This window comes from Nicotiana tabacum, chromosome 18 (genome assembly GCF_000715075.1).
Source record: "Nicotiana tabacum cultivar K326 chromosome 18, ASM71507v2, whole genome shotgun sequence".
In the NCBI taxonomy this organism is placed as follows: Eukaryota; Viridiplantae; Streptophyta; class Magnoliopsida; order Solanales; family Solanaceae; genus Nicotiana; species Nicotiana tabacum.
In genome coordinates, this window is record NC_134097.1 from 134530200 (window position 1) to 134549797 (window position 19598).

Genomic DNA, 19598 nt, shown 5'->3' on the forward strand with positions numbered 1-19598 from the left:
GCCTATAAGTTTCTTCATTTCTGTATATCATATAGAACTCCTATCTGTAGGTTTTTCTGCACCTCTGCATATATATAGATCATATCTATAAGTTTTCTACATTTTCGCATATCATATAGAAATTCTGCCTATAAGTTTCTGCACTTCTGCATATAAAAATCATGACTATAGGTCTTCGGCACTTCTGCTTTTTACATCTATCATTAGGAAAACAGTTATAGGTTATGTAATAATGAGTTTCATTCTAGATACCATGTCTATAAGACTCCTGCACTTTCATAATTGTCTTAAAATCAACAACGCCTAGAAATCATGCCTATAGGAGTAACCAGTTGAATCTGATTCGTTTATTTTATCTACAAGTCTAAAATCAGTAGTAATGTCGTCTAACATCTGCAAAACTTATGTGTTTTCTACAATTAGTAAGCCTTCTTTAAAATCGGAGTAAGCACTGTTAGATATCATGCCTATAGGTCTCTCTTAGGCAAACCATTAGGTAAGTAATTAACTGCATCAGTCTTTGATAAATTACAACCAGGGAAGGCTAATTCCGACTCCTCATCTGGGAAATATGTGATGAATTAACGTTTTCTTTAATTTAATTCAGACCATAACCAGTACATGCAAGACATGCTAAACAATCTGTCTTTAAGTTGAGGAGGCATGTTTGAGCCCTTTAAACTGTTATGTGTTTTCCCTATACCTTCCTTATACGTTTTGATTGTCTCCCTAGAATTTTGTCCTTTTAAAACTCTGAAAACCAAATCTCCCTTCCCCTTTAGGACTAGTAGTCTCAAATGCCTCCGGGACTGATAGGATTGGGGCGGTACTAGCATGCAATAAGTAACGATACTATTCCGCACTTAATACCTTAATGGGGTGGGAAAGGGTAGATATGGATATGATGTCCAGTGCGCTAATACCACGTGTAACCCCTCTTTTGAGGAGTGATTACCGGGTATTGCATTGATGTGATCCATATTGTTTGTAAACCTAGGACCCTCTTTCTTTTTAACTTGTTTTATTGTTCGAAATATTCCTTAAAATTTTTGCTTTCTTTATTCTCTTCAATCTTTCAATTTGCTTGCAATAATATGTGAAAATCCCCTTCTAGTTGAGGCCCTTAATTGCTTATTTGATTATGTGAAGTCACAATTGTAACATGGCCGGGAACCACACTAGTGAATCTTGAGGGGTGCCTAACACCTTCCCCTTGAGATAATTTCTAGCCCTTACCCAAACTCTGGTTCTTCAGACTCAAACCCTTCTTAGTGTCCTAATGCACTTAATCACTAGGTGGCGACTCTTCAAGTTCCAAAACCCAATTCCTAAAAGGGAACGAGTTGTCCTCTCAAATGTCACAAGCCCGATTTCACGAGAAAAAAGGGGGTGCGACAATCATTCCCTTCCCTTTTTAGTCCGAAAAGACCCCAAACCCTAGTCATTTTTCACCACCGACTACCCCGAAACTCTCTGTTTACTGATTCTCTCTGAGACCAAACTCTAACCCTAATCGACGCCACCCAAAACTAGCCTTAATATCTTCAATTCCTACCCATTCCATGGAGTTCTACGGCTATTTGAGACTTCTACTGGTCTCTTCCCCTGGTTGCCTGATTTTGTTTTCATGAAAAGATCTCGAAGAGATCTAGCCATATTTTGTTCGAGACTCTTCGAGGGTCTGCCTATGGTTACCTCCATTTGTGAGTGCTACTCTCTCGATGTTTTATGGTTCAAATCTCTGGTTTAAAGCCAGATTCTCTTTACCCCTTCCCTTTTACTCAAAATCCTGATCTTTGAACATGAATCCGTCCATATCTTTGTATATCTGGAATAATTCGGAGTTTGTCAATGATTTTTCTTAAAATATCACTTGTTTCTTTGTTGTTGATCGATTTTTAGCATTGTGTTACTTTAGGGTTTTGGGTTTCCTTGTTATTTATTGGTCGAATCTCTGTGTATCTGAAGTGTTTTCAAGTTTCCATGACCGTTTTCCTTAAGAATTTTCTGATTCCCTACTGTTAATCAACTCTAAGTACTTTTCAAAATTAGGGTTTCTGCTTCGTCTATTTTTGCAAAGGGTTTTCTGAAATTTATCATGTTTTTGTTTAATCTTTCTGTAATGACTATGTTCCAGGCTTGATTACTTGACTGTTCATTGTTTGGCTTCGACATTTTTGTCCGTTATTGTTTAAATAATTAACCTATTAACTTGATTATCTAGGGTTTTATTGTTTGCTGAAGTAATTTTTTGCTGATTTCTGCTTGCTTTCCTTAGTCCAGAGGTTCCTAATTGGTGTCTCTTGTCTATTTATTGGTTGATTGACCCTCGATTGGTTTCTAATTACCTATTATTGCCTTATTCGTGTGATTGATTTCTTGATTTGTGGGTTCTAACCCTAATTGGTTGTTAAACCCACTTCTTTCCTTATTCGAACCCCAATAAGAGTTATTTATCGGTATAATCCCCTAATTTTCTGTACCTGTCAAGCTTGATTGATTATTTGATTACTTCCCTTACCTTAATAAATTGTCCGTATGGTTTAGGGATTCTTACTGATTCCCTATTTGATATGATTTGGATTCCTTACCCTAACTAACCTCTTTTTTGCTATGACCATTAAGTTATTACCCCTAATTAAGGGGTCTATTCCGGACTCCCTCACATGAATTGAGTCTATGATTATTTGATTGCCCCTAATTGATTGACTTCTGATTCTCTTTGCATTATTCGCTCTACTCCCTAAGTTTTATATATACACTCTTGTTTTACCTCTCAAGGACACGAACAATAGTTCACAAACACACTCATACACAAACTCTTCTCTCATCTCTCTCTAGTACTTGTGTTCATTATTTGTCTAATCGGCTGAAAGCCAGGACTAAACTATTGAATCCTGCTACTTTACTTTATACTACGGCTTCTTTAACTGGTATTCTCTCACTTTACTATCATGAAAACCTCTATATAATTCGATCTATGTATTTCCTATTCCCATCATGTCCATTTTATGTTACTAAATCAGTAGGATTTTATACCAGCCTGTTTATCTTTAACTAGACCTATGTGATTCATGCTCATTATTCCTAGTCAGTATGTGTACTGCCGTTTAATTAGACTACATGTTTCTTAACCTATATTCTTCCTTATAATGACATGCCTACTTTTGCCTTAATTGAACCTATGTAACTGCCGCAATAACATGTTTACTTCTATGTTGACTGGAATGACATGTCTACTTCTGCCTGATTGAACCCATGTGTGTCTTGCTCTCAATCTATTTATTCTTGCTTTAGTTAGAATTCTGTGTTTCCATATAAACCAGACTCATGCTTATTTCTTCTTCACTAGCATATCCATTCAATCTTATGTTCACCTCTGACCAATATGACTCTTCAGCCTTACTATCCCTCTATATGTGACTAAATACTCACCTAGTGGTAGTTAATTAACTAAGTTGAAACTTTATGTTACTTTGTTTCTGTCTATTATTTGACTGATGGGACCTTTGTTTGAGTTACAATGATTGAATGACCCTTACTTCCTGAGAATCCTAAAACTATGTTCTTAAAAATTACCTCCTGTATAAAACTCATATTCTTAGAACACCTAGGGTCTTTTCCCTTTAGTGTAAGCATTGCTTAGGAGTCCATGAGGCTCCTTTAAACTTTGACACACTGGAGTTGGCTTTCCAAAACTTGCTCACAAAAGGGTTGCTTTGAAGGTTTTTTGGTATGAGCATTGCCTGGGGTCTCTAAGGCCCTTGGGAACTTTGAGGATGCACTATGAGGTTATGGCATTTTTGGATTGGTTGAAGGCCTGGTCTGCCAGGTTTATCCTTTGGGCCTACATTCAGGCTCCTTATAGTTGTAGTAATTTTGCTTCTGTAATTCATTATTAGTGTTGGTCTGTAATAATAATTTCTTGTAAACAGATATTGGGAAAATTAGTTAAAGGGAGGGATTCTTATACATATCCTATTGGGAAAGGGTAGATACCATGCCTATAGGTTGTTACAATATTTGTTCATTTAGATACCATACCTATAAGTTGTTACAATGTTTGCTCATTTAGACATCATGCCTATAGGGTTCAAAATCGATCCTATATTCTAGATAATATGTCTGTAAGTTAGCTGCGATACTTGCTTAGAAACCATGCCTATAGGTTGTTACAATATTTTTTATTTAGATACCATGCCTATAAGGGGTTTTAAAATTAACCCATCCCGCCTGTAAGTTTGAAAAGGTCAGTTTCTGCATATTAACAAGGTTTAAATCAGTCTTCTGCATGTTTTACAACTAATTGCTGCATGTAGATTCCATGCCTATAGGATTCTAAAACCAATTTCTGCATTTAGCCGCCAGTATCTATAAGTCGAAAATCAGTTATCACACCTAGACAGTATGCCTATAGGACTTAATAAACTCAAACCGTTTTAAACAGATTCCCAGAATTGTGATTATATTTAGATAGCATGTTTATAGGGTATTACAGGTCTATGCCTAGGCAAGCCTATAGGTAATCAAGGTATAACAAAACCTCATGACTACCTAGATTCACTAGGTTTTTAAATTAGTATGCAAACTGATTAGGCCTTTAACGCTTTGCCCTAACCCAATGCTGTATATTCTTTGCTTGTCATACTCACCTATATATCCTGTTCTAGGACCCCTCTGAAATATCTGAAATCTGTTGTTTGAGACGTGCACTTGCTTGCTCTATTTGTGGAGGTAAAATGTGAGCCTTTTAACTACTCAATCCTTGGTCCAGTCCTACGTGTTTTGTTTGTCTCCTAGAGTTTTCTCCTTTTATTTAATGTAGGAGAGTCTAGATCCACCTTTACTAGAAGTCCTAAATACCTCCGGGACTATATAAGTAAAGGGACGACTAGTGCATGCATAGGATACATCTTATGGTTGCTAGAATGCTTTACGCTATGACCAAGGGAAGGGTAATTGGGTAGTAAAGGATATGATGACCTGTGAGCTAATTCCATGTGTAACCCCTCTAGTTGAGGAAGGATTACCGGGTATTGTATATATGTGATCCTATAGGCTAACAAACCTAGGACTTCCCTCATCTTCTTCGCATATGTGTTCTTAGACTGCTTATTTGTTAAACTTCCTTTATCTCATATGTGTGCTTGGACTGCTTATCTGTTAAATGATTAATTCACATAATCCAAGGACCCACCATTGTGGACCGTGAGGGGTGCCTAACACCTTCCCCTCAAGGTTATTTCGAGCCCTTACCCAAGTCTCTGGTAATGCAAATTGGGTTCATGAGTTATTTGCTTTAGGTTCCCTAACGCACCTTAAATTCGTTAGGTGGTGACTCTTCAAATTCAAATACTCAATTCTCAAAAGGAAACGAGTTGTTCCCAATGAATGTCGAAACCCGAACTCCGCGATAAAAAAGGGGGTGAAAAAGGAGTACTCTGCTCTACCCTTTTGTTTGTCACCGCTTCCTCTAGATTTAACCATTGTCTACAAGTACAATCAGTTCAAATTTGTTAGTGCAAATACTAGAAGAAGCAGTGCAGAATATCAGTTGACATTGCAAAAACAAAACAGCAGACTACCCACTCTCTTATTCAATAGCACCACGGACCACGAAAAAGGAGCACGGCCGCGATAAGTGCACCGCGGACCGCGAAAAATCAACTGTGGCTGCAGACCCTCAAATGTACCTCTCTGAACTTTATCATCGCGTACCGTAGAAAATCCATCGCGGACACGGAGAGGCACCGCTGTCAGCGAAAGTTGCTATCACTGACCGCGGTTATCAGGACTTAACATTCTCAGATCAAACAAATGACCGCCGACCGCGAAAAATCAACAGTGGTCGCGGTAGTCAAATTAGGGCTCATCGGACCTAAGGTTTCTAGTTTTCATGCATTTTAGCATTAACAACACATTATCAATCCTACTAGGATATTAATAACCATTTCTAACTAATTGAAACCTAATCTAATTTAACACTGTGGAACCCTAAGTCCAAATTAAAAGAAAAAGGAAGAAGAAGAAGTAAGAATTATCAATTTAAAAGAAAATAAGAACAAAATTAAAGACTAAGGATTGATTGGAATTACCAGATGTGAAATGTGAGACAGATGAAGTTCAGTTCTTGTGTTTGTGCAAATTAGGGCATGGATGAACAGTGTTCTATGTTGTTTGAGAGTAAAATGATCGAAAAGTGTAAAAGGCTTAATGATCACCTATTTATAGAAATTACCTAGGGGCTCACACAGTCTTACCTACCGCCGTCGCGGTAAATCACCGCGGACCGTGGTTGTGAAGTTCAGAAGGGCTGTAGTTTTGAGACCACTACGGACCGCGAAAAATGCTCTGCGACTGCTGACCATGAAAAATGCACTGCACCAGCGGTTGAAACTTCAGACAATCCCATTTTGGACCTTTTAGCACCGCTGACCGCGATCAATTTCCACCTTTGCGGTAAGGCCATCGCGACCGCGAAAAATGGAGCGTGGCAGCGGTCCAAACTTCAGAGAGTGCCAATTTTTTCCAGATTAGTCCTGCACTGTATCCAACATACCTATACACATCTCACATCCCATTAGTCCAAAAACAAATCCTACACTAAGAAGAAAATCAAAGAAAAACAAGAAGAAAAGCACATGGGTTGCCTCCCAGGAAGCGCCTGATTTAACGGCGTGGCACGATGCAGGTTACCATCAATCACTTGAGATGGATCATTGCAACCACGTGGCTGTCATCAAATTTTCCAAGATAGTGCTTGACTCTATGCCCATTAACTCTGAAGATCTCACCATTTTTATTTTTCAAATCAAGAGCACCAAATAGAGTCGCAAGCACCACCTCAAAAGGTCCACTCCATTTTGACTTAAGCTTTCCCGAAAACATTCGTAACCGAGAATTAAACAAAAGAACCAAATCACCCACTTTGAACTCCTTGCCACGAGCATACTTATCATGAAGGTACTTCATCTTGTCCTTATACAAGAACGAACTGGAGTAGGCATGAAACCGGAACTCATCAAGTTCATTAAGTTGCTCTACCCGAAGATTTGCTGCCACATCCCATTCAAGATTTAACTTCCTCAAAGCCACATCGCCTTGTGCTCTAACTCAACCAGTAGAGGGCAAGCTTTCCCAAACACCAACCGATACGGAGACATACCAATCGGAGTCTTATAAGCCCACAAAGCATCATCCAATTTCTTTGACCAATCCGTCCTATTTGTATTAACCGTCTTTGACAATATACTCTTGATCTCCCTGTTGGAGACCTCAACTTTCCCACTAGCTTGATGATGGTAAGGGGTAGAAACCTTGTGGTTGACACCATACTTTGCAAGCAAAGTGTCAAATACCTTATTGCAAAAATGAGACTCTCCATCACTAATGATTGCTCTAGGAGTGCCAAACCGAGTAATGATACTCTTCTTGAGAAAAGCCACAACATTTCGGGCCTCATTGTTGGGTAAAGACATGGCCTCAACCCACTTTGAAACATAATCAATGGCCACAGAATGTAGGTGTTGCCACAAGAACTTACAAATGGACCCATGAAATCAATGCCCCACACATCAAATATGTCAACCTTGAGAATGGTGGTGAGAGGCATCTCATCCTTCTTTGAAATTCCACCTACTCTTTGACACTCATCACATTTCTTCACAAGTTCACTTTCATCCTTGTACAATGTAGGCCAATAAAAACCACAACTAATCACTTTTGAAGTTGTCCTCGCCCCACCATGATGACCACCGTAGGAAGAGGAATGACAAGCACCCAGAATACTCATTTGCTCCTCCTCTGGAACACATCTCCGGATCACACCATCATTATAGATTTTGAACAAGTATGGCTCATCCCAGTAGTAGTCCAAGCTATCCCGTTTAAGCTTCTTCCTTTAGTTAGAAGAGAGCTCATACGGAACAACACTGGTCACAAGGAAATTGGCAACATCCGCAAACCAAGGCATGCTATTCACAAATACAGAGAGGAGTTGCTCATCAGGGAATGAATCATTAATTTCAAGGCCATCACGGGGCCTGCCCTCCTCCTCCAAGCGGGACAAGTGGTCCGCCACTTGGTTTTCACACCCCTTTCCGGTCCACAATCTCAAGATCAAACTCTTGAAGCAATAAGACCCATCTCATCAACCGAGCCTTGGAATCGTTCTTCATCATCAAGTAGCGGAGTGTTGTATGGTCGGTATGAACTATCACCTTGGCACCCATGAGATGAGGCCTAAATTTCTCCATTGCGAACACAATTGCCAACAACTCTCTTTCTGTCACCGTGTAATTCACTTGAGCATCATTCATTATTTTTCTTGCTTAATACACTAGGTGAAACATCTTATTCACTCTTTGACCCAAGACCGCTCCTACCGCATCGCTTGCATCACACATGAGCTCAAAATATAAGCTCCAATTGGGTGCGGTAATAATGGGAGTGGTTGTCAATTTGTACTTGAGGAGTTCAAAAGCTTTCATACATTCCTCATTGAACACAAACTTGGCATCCTTTTCCAATAACTTGCACAAGAGATTCACTACCTTAGATAAGTCTTTGATGAATCTTCGGTAGAACCCCGCATGCCCAAGAAAACTCCTAACCCCCTTAACTGAAGTAGGAGGAGGAAGCTTTGAGATCAATTCAATTTTAGCCTTGTCCACCTCTATTCCGTGCTTCAAGATCTTATGGCTGAGGACAATGCCCTCCTAGACCATAAAGTGGCATTTTTCCCAGTTAAGCACAAGATTGTCTTTTCGCATCGGGCCAACACCTTGTAAAGATTCTTGAAACATTCATCAAATGAATCACCCACAATACTAAAGCCATCCATGAACACTTCCAAAATCTCCTCCATCATGTCGGTAAATATGGCCATCATACATCGCTGGAATGTAGCCGGTGCATTACACAACCCAAATGGCATCCTAGAAAAGGCAAAGGTACCATACGGACATGTGAAGGTGGTTTTCTCCTGATCTTCTGAAGCAATCAATATCTGGTTGTAACCTGAGTACCCATCTAGAAACAGTAGAAGGCACACCCAGCAAGTCTATCTAGCATCTGGTCAAGAAAGGGCAATGGAAAGTGATCCTTGCGAGTCACTTTATTCAGCTTGCGGTAGTCCATGCACACCCTTCATCCGGTGACAGTCCTGGTGGGAATCAACTCATTTTGCACATTGGTAACCACAGTCATACCACCCTTCTTTTGCACACATTGCACTGGCGAAGTCCAAGAACTATCTGAGATGGGTTACACACCCCTGCAACCAACCACTTGATCACTTTCTTTTTGACAACCTCTTGCATAGCCTCGTTCAACCTCCTTTGATGTTCCACGGAGGGCTTGGAATCATCTTCAAGAATAATCTTGTGCATGCAACAGGCGGGGCTTATTCCCCGAATATCAGCTAAAGTCCATCTAATTGCCTTCTTCTATTTTTCGAGCACCGTCAATGTGGCGTCGACCTGCATGTTAGTAAGAAAAGAGGAAAGAATAACTGGAAAAGTTGAGCTAGGGCCAAAGAATTCATACCTGAGGTGTGGAGGAAAAGGCTTAAACCCCAACATGAGAGGTTCCTCAATTAAGGGCTTTGTTGGTGGAGTCTTTCTATTCTTAAGATCCAAAGAGAGCTTTCGAGGCTCATAAGAGTAAGAGCTCATTCCATACAAAGCATTAACACACTCCACCCGACCTTCATCCTCATTTACATCAAGATTCAACAACACCACCTCTTGAGGATCTTCCATATTGATCAACGCACTAGTATCATCAACTATCACTTCCATGACAAGATCAACGAAAGAGCACACTTCAGTATTGTTTGGCTGCTTCATTGATTTGCACACATAAAAGGCCACTTTTTCATCACCCACTCAGAAGGTGAGTTCCCCTGCCTCCACATCAACTAAGGCTTTCCCACTTGCAAGGAAAGGTCTTCCCAATATGATCGGAACCTCATAATCAACCTCACAGTCCAAGATCACAAAGTCAGCGAGCAAAATGAACTTGTCCATCCGAACAAGAACATCATCTATAATACCAAGCGGCCTCTTCATAGTTCTATCCGCCATTTATAACCTCGTTGAAGTAGCCCTCGGTTGACCAATACCCAAAGTTTTTTACACGGAGTAAGGCATAAATATTGATACTTTCACCCAAATCGCACAATGTCTTTGCACCCAAATTGCAAATGCCTTAGTCACCAAGTTTTTTATGAACTTGGCGTAACCCAGTATTTGCTCAAGAGTTTCCACCAAAGGGACATTGAATGATAAGCTCTTCATCATGTAAATAAATTTCCTAAATTGGTTCTCATTATTTTGTTTCGCAAGCCTTTGAGGGTAAGGTGGAGGAGAACTTGGCAAGGGAGCTTTAGCCTTGGGCACTACCATTTCTGGTATGTCTATTACGTGTTCCCTAGATGGGTTCACGTCATCTTGGGTCTCCACCTCATCATCATGAACATCAATCCTCACTTTCGTATTCATATTCTCTTCTTCACTTGCTCATCAACTAAAGGAATATCATCATCTTGCACTTGAATCCCATCACTCACAATTTCCTTTTTCTTGGAGGTTTTCACAACACCACTTCGACCACTTCTAGTAATCACCGCCATTGCATGCTCGGTTTTGTTCCCACCCTTCAGGTTTACTACTGTATCACTAGGTAGAGCCACCTTAGGGCGAATATTCAAAAACTGTGAAATATGGCGAAGTTGAACCTCCAAATTCCGGATTGAAGTATTGTGGGATGCCAACTAGGCATCAGAGTCGGCGTTCTTCTTCATCATTTGTTCAAAATCATCTTGATCCTTCCCATCTCATTGTTTGATGAGCTTGGAACTTGGGATGGAATGGATATGGATTGTTTGGATGTTGATACATCGGAGGCCTTTGAAAGTCTTGCCCCCGATTCCCTTGATTGTCATTGTTCCAACCCTTTTGGTTGTTATTTCCTTCCCAATTGTTGTTGTTGCCTCTCCAGTTGCCCTGGTTGTTCTGGTTGCCCCAATTCTGATTGTTGTTCCCCCAGTTGCTATTGCCTTTTTGGTTTTGATTCCCTCAATTGCTATTGCCTTGTTGGTTTTTCATTCCCCTAATTTTCTTGGGATCTCCATTGTTGTTGTTGGTTAGGAGAATTGCACATTTGTCCATGATAATTGTTTACGTACTGCACTTCTTCACTTTGCTCATCATAGCCCTCATCTTTATTGAAACCACCACTACATTGCTCATATTGATCAGAACTACCTTGACCTTGTTGACCTCTTTATCGCCTCTTATTAATCAACATATTAACACCTTCCACATCATTTACTTGTCTAGGAGCTTGAAGTTGTTGCAATTGAGCTTTTGCCAACTGGTTCATTGTTGTAGTTAACTCACTGGCCATGATCATGGAGCTCTTTGTGCAATTGGATGACAGTGGGATCACCCTGTGGCACATTGGCTCGACTTTGCCAAGCTGAGGAAGTATCTGCCATCTCATCCAATATCTCACATGCCTCATTGTAAGGTGTGTTCATAATATTTCCCCCTGCTAGCTAGTTCAATACACACTGATGGGTCGTGTTAATTCCACTGTAGAATGTCTACTGAATCATTGTTTCGGTCATGTCATCGTTCGGACATTCTTTCACCATTGTCTGGTATCTCTCCAGATCTCATGAAGTGGTTCATTAGGTTCCTGTTTGAAGGCCAAAATCTCATCTCTCAAAGTCTATGTATGCCCCGACGAGTAAAACATGTCTATAAACTTGTCCACCAACTCATCTCACGTAGTGATGGAATGGTTGGGAAGCCTTTCAAGCTAGTCCAAAGCTTTCCCTCTAAGTGAGAAAGGGAACAATCTCAACCAAAGTACATCCTCTAACACATTTGTTTGGTTGCTTCCCCAACAGGTATCCACAAAGCCTTTAAAATGCTTATATGCATTCTGATGGGGAGCACCTGTGAAATACCCTCACTCCTCCAACAAAGTCAACATCATATTTGTAATTTGGAAATTGCTTGCTCGGATCTGGGGTGGGACAATTGCACTAGCATATCCTTTGTTTGAAAGCACACGAAGAGCCCCTCTTGGAGGTGGCGGGGGAGGGTCTGGAACATTATCATTGGCTTGGCAGCCTCTCCTTTGAGCTTGAGGCACTATAGGTACCACATCATCAATATTATCATCAACATCCTCCCCCAGGATAGCATTTCCAAGAGGGTCATTGATTGTCATTTTGTACCTAAATTGGTGATACACACAAAATTAGTACCACGTAATCAAAGAAAACTAATACACAAAACTAATTAGATAGATAGCCAAAACTGTTAGCTCCCCGGCAACGGTGCCAAAAAGTGATCTGGTCTAACCCTACACCACTACAGAGTGGCAAGAGCGGTCGATGCAGCGTTTACCCGAAAAGGTCGGGATCGAGTCCACAGGGAGCTAATATAATGTTTGGAGTTGGATTCTTATCTAATCTAGCAGTGTGTAGTGCTCTTGATTACATTTCCAATCATTCTCGTTTGTTTGTTACTTCTAATTTTTATATTAATAATGCACGAAATTAAGCTAAATAGATGTTTTTGTAGGGTTTTCTAAATGGGTAAAGAGGCACTAGGGAAATGACTTAATCCTAGGTGAGTATCTAACGAGATCTAGAACTTAGGGCAATAATGTTATAGTTGGGATCGTGATATAGCCAATGCACGAAGCTACTCACTCTACACCTCTCGGTAGTAAGATTGACTTTGCCCTAATTGGATTTCTCAAGCCCAATTAGGTGTTCAATTTGTGCAAGCAATGTTGGCTTAAGTCACGTATTACTATCTCTAGGTTTAACCCTTTAATTGGGGCTATCAATCTCTTGAATACACCCCAATTCCTTGTTGGCCTGAATTTCTTAGACTTAAGCTCTCTTTCTCAAGAAGAGCCTAAGTCAAAAAGGCACAAATTAGTGTTTGCAACCACTAATTCAATATAGAAAGCATAAATCAGGCTAAATATTAATCACTCATAAACATCTAAGCCCTAAAATAAAAGGTCCATTAAATACCCATACTAGGGTTGAGCCACAACCCTAGCTAATGGGTTTAGCTACTCATAATTGAAGAAGAAATCATATATTGAGATGAAGAATAATCCATAAATTGTAATTACAAGATAAAAGTCTAAGACTAATTGCTAAATAAGCTACAAAATTACTCAAAATAGACAAAAGTTCGCGTTCATGTGCTCAGCTAACATAAGATGACCTAAAAATCTGAAAAAGTAGTATTTATACACAGCTAACTTTTTCGAACAAAACAAAAATACCCTTGATGGAGGTAGCACTGACAGTGAAAAATGGACCGTTGTAGCGGTGAGGTTACTGCGGCCGCGTAAAATCAATTGTGGACTGCGGTCTTCAACTTTAGCTCAATCTCCAAGCTCTCTGAATCTTGCCACAGTGGACCACGGTAAACAGACCGTTGTCACAATGGAGGAACCGCGGTCGCATAAAATCACCGCGGACTGCGGTAACTTGCAACCCCAGAAAATGCATCTCTCTGAACCTTGCCACCGCGGACCGCGATAAAAGGACCGCGGTCGGGGTGGGTCTTCTGTGTTCGCGGTGGATTTTCCGTTGTAGCGCTGATTTGACTTGGCTTTGAACTTGTGCAGGTTTCACTCCTTTTTGAGCCGGTTATGACATCTTTGTCTCTTCTTGACCAAACACTGCAAACAAGCACAACAAGTTAGCTTTTGGGAATACTTGTACATATTTTTAATCCAAAACTCAAGCAAAAAGGAGCATAAAATATATTAGAATCCCTAGTTATCAGCTGGTCCGTGGCCCATGTAGGACTGGGATAAACTGACCATTTTGGCCAGCCCAACCCGGCCCGTCAAATGCCAAGGCCCGCGTGGTCTGGGCTAGGTTGGGTCGGACCAGCCCATATTGACAACTCTAGTCCCTAGTATTTGGTTTTTATTTTCTCTAACTCTAAATTTAGACATATGTGTGAATGAAAAGTATTCTTATCTAGGACTAGTGAAGTACGACCTAGGCCTCATTTGTTTGCACTTAATGGAGGTCTGAATCTTAATCATTCAGATTCCAGACATTAAGTGCGTTTGTTTTTAAAGTCTGAAACTTGATTATTCATATCTTAATCATTAAGGCCTCATTTATTCGCACTTAATGGAGGTCAAATCTTAATCATTCAGATCTCATATGTTGAGTGCGTTTGTTTTTAAAGCCTGAATCTTAATTATTTAGATCTTAATCATTAAGTGTGCTTGTTTTTTTTTACTTCACATCTACTTAATGGGTCTGATGGGTCTATATGATTAAGATATATAACAGAGACTTAATTTCATTAAGATGTTATTATCTATACTCATTATGAAATTCCGCCATGCCTACCATTATGAACTAACACCATTCCACCTACCACCACCACCTCAACCATCATCCTCAATCATAGCCACTGCCATTATCTGCTACCACCACCCTCTATCCCCGCCAGCAGCATCCTCAATCGTAGCCGTCGCCATTATCAACTACCACTACCTACCATTCCCACCATTCCTACCACCATCATTCTCAATGACAACCAACACCCATCCACCTCAACTACCACAACTAACCACCCCATCACCTTAAACAACCATAGCAACCACTACACATCATTATAAACTATCACCATCCATCACCACTTTCCTCAATCACAACTACCATCATCACCCGCCATTATAAACTATCACCACCATCCTCAATTATAATCGCCACTACCAATCACCACTAGCTACTACCCTGAACCACTACCATCAACCAAAATTACTATCAACCACCGCCTCTAGTCGGCATTCACAAGAACTATCGTTATTATCACCACTAGTAACTATCATATTTTTTAAAATTATATATTTTATTGATAGAATATTAGATTAAAAAGTATTTAATTTGAATTTTATGTTTATTAATTTCAAATAAAGATTAATTTTATTCATTCATATGTTAAAAATCAAATAGTCTTAATCATTTAGTATTTAAAGCTTAATACACATCTTAATATTGAGATGTGTATTCAGATTCAGATGTCTTAATCTGTATTGGGAAAAATTGAGTTTGCATATTGGAGGTGACGTGTCATGACACGTGGATTAGTCAAATGGTCAAAGAGTTATAATTAGCTAAGAGGCACGAGCAATAACAGATACGAGAGAAGGTGATGAAAGAGGCACGAGCAGTTATTCAAATAGTTCGGCGCTCGTACCTATTTAAGTCATTTAAAGCTCAAAGATCAAGAAGAATCAAGGAAATGAATCTGACAACGCATGAGAGTCCAAATTCAGTATTTAACATATATTAAATACTGAGTACGTTAGAGAATTTGTATTTAATATAAATGATTGAGTAACGTTTCTTTTATTGTCAATTATTACCCATAATTGCCTTATTAAGACAAAGGCAATACACGTATCTCCAAAAAATCATTATAAAAGGGAGAATGCTTTTGTAAGGACAGGGAACACAATTGAAATATACTATGATTCACTTGTTTTTCTCCTTATTACATTCTGGTTATTCCAAATTATTCTCTTCCACATATTCTTTTGATTATCAGTAACTCGCGTTCTTCTAAATTCTAGCTTTGACTAAAATTCTATTTTTTGGTTAAACAAATTGGTTCTGTTACCGGGAATCTGATAATCTATTTTATTTTCACTTGACCTTCCTTGTTACATAAATCATGTCGAATAACAATGACAACACCCCAGGAAACCAAGAGAACCAACAAAGTCAAGGAGGCCCACAAAACATTAACATTCAGGCTCCTACTCCGCAGGACTCTCCACGGCAATCTCGTGAGGGTACTCCCAATGGATCTCAAATAAACGAGTATGCTCAATTTGAAAATGCTGAAGCTGTTGATGAAGCTCTGCAGAAGTTAATTACTGCTCAGGTCAACAAAGTTGTTGAAACGCTTGTTAACAGTTACCAGTTGCAACACCCACACCTTCTCCAAATAATAACACTATAGAAAACCCTCGTTCCGGGCTTGTTAACTCAGGCAGCGGTGGAACCCCCAGTAAATTGCAGGAGAGAGAACCAGGTAATGTAATTAATTCTGATTTACAAAATTTAGTACTAACCTTGCAAAAACAGCTCAAGGAGCAAAGTGAACACATAGAGCAGATACCCGGGGTGCCGCCCATAATCAAAGGGATATACATGGATAGATATTCGCAATAACCCTGGAAGCCGAGTGCTGCCCCACTCCCAATTCCAAAAAAGTTCAAAATGCCTGATATTCCAAAGTATGATGTAACGACAGGCCCACGGGACCACGTGACTGCATTCACAACGGGCGTAAAAGGCAATGATTTGACTAAGCAAGAGATCGAGCCGGTATTAGTCAAGAAATTTGGTGAAACACTCACCAAAGGAGCACTAACGTGGTATTCCCTTTTACCTGAAAATTCTATAAATTCTTTTGTTGAGCTTGCAGATTCTTTCATCAAAGCACACTCGGGAGCCCAAAAAGTGGAAAAAAAAATGGAGGATATTTTCAAAATTAAGCAAGGAGATTCAGAATTGCTTAGAGAATTCGTGGACAGATTTCAACGCAAAAGAATGACATTGCCGCGTGTACCTGATAACTGGGCAGTTATAGCTTTCACAAGCAATTTGAATGAAAAAAGCTCGGAAGCTACAAGGAGACTAAAGGAAAGCCTTTGATAATTTCTGGCTACAACGTGGAACGATGTTTATAATAGGTATATCACGAGGATTGAGGAAGATATTGTTCCCCGATCTCAAAAAGAAGAAAGTACACGTTCAAGACATGCAGAGAACGAAAAAAGATCCGGTAAAAATAGGTATGAGCCTTATATGGGACCTTCAGGGAAAGACTCACGGTCAAAATAGGATAATCAAAGGCACGATCACAGATCAAGAAGCAGAGAATCATGTTCTTCATCAAGATTTAGGAACGAGCGAAACAACTATGAGTCACTGGATGATGATAGAAATTTAAAAGCGAGATTCGGAGGTTACAACTTCAACGTCAGCACCTCCGAGCTCGTAGCTATTTTAAAAAGCATGGGAGATAAGGTTCGATGGCCAAAGGAATTGAGATCGAATCTAAACAGGCGCAACCCTGACATATTGGTGCGAGTTCCATAATGATCACGGGCATAAAATAGCAGATTGCATATTTTTACAAAGTGAAGTTGATCATTTATTAAAACAAGGATATCTTACAGAGTTGTTCAGTGAGAAAGGCAAGTAAGCTTACATGAAGAACAGGCAGGAGCCTCCAAAGCCACCTTCTCCCAAAAGAACTGTTAACATTATAAGTAAGGGTGAAGACATGAATGGTGTGTCATATACTGCAGCTAACAAAACTTCCAAAGTAACTATTACCCAAGGGAAATGGGTGAGGTATGTTTTATAAGAAGGCAATATTACATTCAATGATGCAGATACAGATGGCGTATTAATCCCTCATAATGATGCACTGGTAATATCTTTAATTGTGCATGATACTAATGTGAAACGAGTTTTGATTGATCCAGGTAGTTCCGTGAACATTATTTTGCTAAGAGTGCTACGTGAGATGCAAGATGAAGATGGAGTAATACCAAAGGAGCATACTCTATCTGGATTCGATAATTCCAGTGTCGTCACAAAAGGAGAAGTAACACTCACCACTTTTGCTGAAGGGGTCGTCAAAGATACAAAGTTCCAGGTAGTAGACATGGAGATGGCTTACAACATGATTCTGGGGAGACCATGGATCTATGAAATGGTTGTTGTTCCTTCAACCTGGCATCAAGTTATCAAATTCCCATCGCCATGGGGAATTTGTCAAATTCGCGGAGATCAACATACATCCAGGGCTATTAATTCCGTTGCAGATACAAGCACGAGAAGTGAAGGAAAATAGCAATCATAGAAGGCAGTTGAGGACACCACAACACAGACCTCAAATGAACAAGTGCGAACAGATGTAGACTTAAGACCTGATACTATTCAAGAACCAGAAGAGAATGAAGACATCAAAACAATGATAGAGGAATTAGAACCTGTCGTGTTGTTTGCTCAGTAGCCTGATAAAAAAGTCTATGTCGGGGCTAATCTTGACCAAGGAATGAAAGGTAAGTTAATCTAATTTTTGAAAACTAACATGGACTGCTTTGCTTGGTCCCACTCCGACATGACAGGAATACCACCGGAGGTGATGAGTCATAAACTAAATTAAGATCCATCATATCCTCCTATGAAGCAAAAGAAAAGAAAGCAGGGAACTTTCAAGAATCAGGTGATTCAAGAAGAAGTCCAAAAATTGCTAAAAATTGGTTCCATTCGAGAGGTAAAGTATCCTAACTGGTTAGCTAATACTGTTGTGGTTCCAAAGAAAAATGGTAAGTGGCGGGTTTGTGTAAATTATACAGATCTTAACAAAGCCTGCCCTAAAGATTCTTTTCCACTACCACACATAGATAAATTGATTGATGCAACTGCAGGTCATGAATTGTTAAGTTTTTTAGATGCATATTCAGGATATAATCAGATTAAAATGGATCCGGCAGATGAAGAAAAAACTTCATTCATAATAGACAGGGGGACTTATTGTTATAAAGTAATGCCCTTTGGTCTAAAGAATGCAGGTGCAACGTACCAGAGGTTAGTTACCAAAATGTTTCAGGAATATGTAGGAAAGACTATGGAGGTATATATAGATGATATGCTTGTTAAAAATCAGCACTCAAAAAATCATATATCACACTTGTCTGATACATTTTCAATTATGCGTAAATATAATATGAAGTTAAATCCCGAAAAATGTGCATTTGGCGTTGCATCAGGCAAGTTTTTGGGTTTTCTTGTTTCTAACCGTGGAATTGAAGTAAATCCTGCACAGATTAAAGCCATTGAAGAAATCCCTGACATACTTTCAAACAAGAAAGAAGTTCAAAGATTAACAGGGAGAATTGCGACCTTGGGAAGATTCATATCTAAATCATCAGAAGCACTTAGGAATATGAAATCTCTAAATTAACAGGAATGTCAACAAGCACTTAGGAATTTGAAAACGTACTTTTCAAATCCGCCTCTGTTGGCAAAACAAGGCTGGGGAAAAGCTACTCCTATACCTTGTTGTTTCGGAGGTGGCGGTAAGTGTTGTTCTGGTCCGAGAAGAGCAAGGTAAACAATCACCTATCTATTACGTAAGTAAATCATTGTTAGATGCAGAAACGAGGTATCCTCAGTTAGAAAAACTTTCACTTACGTTAATCATGGCATCTAGGAAGTTAAGACCTTACTTTCAATGTCATCCTATCATTGTGGTAACTACCTACCCTTTACGTAACATACTACATAAGCATGAGTTATCAGGTAGGTTAGCTAAGTGGGCAATAGAGTTAAGTGAATACGAAATTGCATACCAACCTAGAACTGCTATAAAATCGCAAGTATTAGCTGATTTTGTGGCTGATTTAAGTCAGGGAATATAGTTAGAAGCAGAAAGAGAATTACTGGTGTTCAATGGAGCCAACCCATGAACTTGGACTTTATTCACTGATGGCTCATCTAA